This window comes from Somniosus microcephalus, unplaced genomic scaffold (assembly GCF_052327205.1).
Source record: "Somniosus microcephalus isolate GS21.2 unplaced genomic scaffold, FLI_Smic_1.0 unresolved_chr1, whole genome shotgun sequence".
Lineage (NCBI taxonomy): Eukaryota > Metazoa > Chordata > Chondrichthyes > Squaliformes > Somniosidae > Somniosus > Somniosus microcephalus.
This window is the reverse complement of record NW_028225179.1, coordinates 23,162,903-23,165,460: the sequence shown is the minus strand read 5'-3', so window position 1 is coordinate 23,165,460 and position 2,558 is coordinate 23,162,903. Positions and strand designations below refer to the sequence as shown.

At 42.5% G+C, this 2,558-nt stretch overlaps 1 non-coding gene across 1 annotated transcript; it reads left to right on the top strand.

Annotated features, from left to right (window-relative positions):
- Positions 1-2,050: 2,050 nt before the first annotated feature.
- Positions 2,051-2,146, top strand: trnai-uau (transfer RNA isoleucine (anticodon UAU)). The gene is made up of 2 exons: positions 2,051-2,088; positions 2,111-2,146. It is a non-coding gene; the product is annotated as a tRNA-Ile (tRNA).
- Positions 2,147-2,558: the final 412 nt, after the last annotated feature.

Sequence of the window (2,558 nt, the reverse complement as noted above, 5' to 3'; positions counted from 1 at the left end):
CAGACGGAGTACGGGACGCTCAGGGGGTATCAGAGAGGCTGATGGATGCAGGGTTATTACTTTCTAAATCTCACATTTTCTAAGTATAAATAAAAGCAAAAGTTGAATCCGAATGTAACAGATGGTCTGCCGTGTCCCACGTGGGGGCAATGAGAAGGTAGAATGGGGCCGGACTGGACATTTGAAGCGCTCAGAAATACATGTATAACTGACACAGATTCCCCCACCGAATAGAAAAATAAATAATGCAGAAACATCTAAATATATTTGTAACGAACAGAAGTGCAAATGCATTTACATCTAACACAACAGCAACTCACAAATACGTTCGTATCTAATATGGACACACACAAATATACTTACAACCATCACCTGTGATTGTTTGATAAAACAATACTTTAATTGTTTGTCTTTAAAGCCATGATATTTACATGACATTTGCATTGACCTTCCTCCTAAGCCGCTGGAGATTAATGGAGAATGATTTGTGTCCTGAACGATAATTTCTTAGGTGGATTAGAACAAGTTTTGAGTGCAAGTCCAAAATTAGAAGTCGACGTTAAAAAGAAGCTCACGTGGGACCTTTCGCAAATTTCAATCTACAATCCACAAAGCGAGATTCATAACCCTAGACTTAAGAGTCACTCTGTCTAGAATACAGGCCCAATCAACTGGTTATCAAACGTAAAATCAAATAGATTTGTCATGTATTGTCCATTGCATTTTGACTGAGACGTGTGCCCGCTGTTCCATTCCGGTTCCAAGCCCTCTTTTTAATGTCGATGACTTGCCTGGAATGTGCTTGGAGAAGTATTAGACTCGCAGTACAGCTCTTCCCACTGTCGCTTCCTCTAAATCTCCATCCAGGATTCTCACCAGTGCAAGGTTCATCAACCTGAGCTACTGTTTAATTTGTTCTCGGCATTAACTGTGCTGATCCTTTAACTTGTCCCACTACACAGCAGCTCCAAATTTGTCGATTGCACCTCGAGGGCACTTTTCATACGTAAAGCTGCAACATCTGCTGGAGAGAGATTCAATTTCAGCGGTTCCAACAACAACGAGTCGATCGAAATCAAACTTTACATCCTCACCTGCGCGCTGCAGATGCAAATCTATGCGCTCCTCTGCTTCAGTGATTTCTTGTTTCACAGCAATGGGCAGTTTTTGCTCTCTGAGGCTGCAATCGCTGCTTTCCACCGGCAGCGGGCGCTTGGTGAAAGCGGGACCGGACACACGGCCTGAACTTCGCTGCTGTCGAGGCCACACTCACTCCGGGAGCTGGGGACCAGCAAACCAACTCATGGGTTTGTTGCCGCTTCTGAAATGCGGCTCCGAACTGTTGCTATTAACAAAGGCAGCGCTGCAGGGTCCTGTAATGATCTCTCACACAGTCGGTATATCTGTAGATTTTGAGTATGTACAGAACTGTATAGAGAAAAGGAGAATTCTGCGTGGCCCTTAATGTATTTTATTAATCTCTACCTGCAAAACATGATTGAACCAGGGACCTGTTGTACTTTAGACGGAAGTGATAACCTTCGGAAACTGCTGCTCATTAAATAATTAGAGAAACAGCTCAGAACAACAATTGTAATCTATAAATACTCTTACCCTGCGATACCGATTCCATTCCATGTCGAGGAGTTAACTTTAAGAAAACTGTTTATTTATTATATACAGCTCATTAGACTGTGTGAGAAGTTTGTTGTTATCGTCATTAATCAACCAGTAACCCACATGGTTAACGAATCATGGGCAAAATTTTAAAACGTTTTTTTTTTTGCATGTGATGAATTTTCATCGGTTCTCATTTTGCAGACTGTATTTTAGGAGTTGGGTAAAAATGTTCAGTGTTTATGACACCAGGATCTGCTGCAGCCTTTGGTAAATTGACCAGCTCGCTAACACATGAGAGTAACTCCTGCTTCACAATTTCATATAAACCCAGCCAATGCACCTCAATTAAACAACATTGCACCCCCGCACGATTAGACAACCTTAAATGTGCAAGTAAATGAGCACGGATAACTAACCCATATCAAACATAGCTCTAGTGGCGCAATCGGTTAGCGCGCAGTACTTATATAACAGTATCAGGCTTGGCGAAATGCTGCGGTTGTGAGTTCGAGCCTCACCTAGAACAGCTAACATTTTTGTGGTGTGATACTTCGACCGGAGCAGAAGGTACAATGGTACTTCCGCAAACCATCTACTTATTAGCTGTTCCACGTGGGCACTTAGGTTCCTCAGGCCCACCGTGTTCCAATAAGGGATTTGAGTATTAAAGGAGCCCTTCAGTATTACTTATTGACAGGAGGGAAGGTGGGGCCAGTTTTAACTGTTAAACCAGCAACTATCAGGCGAAGAATAATGTGCAGGAAATAGATTCGATTTCAAAGCAGTGACTAAGTCTTTGGCACAAGCGAGAAGATGTGTAAACTCAGGAGTTATCTGCACATGTTTCCGACATCATGTTGAACACAAACAACGATTCACCTGAACATGATGTTGAGAATTACTAGGACAGAAGTTACGTACAGACAATCGCCCAAACA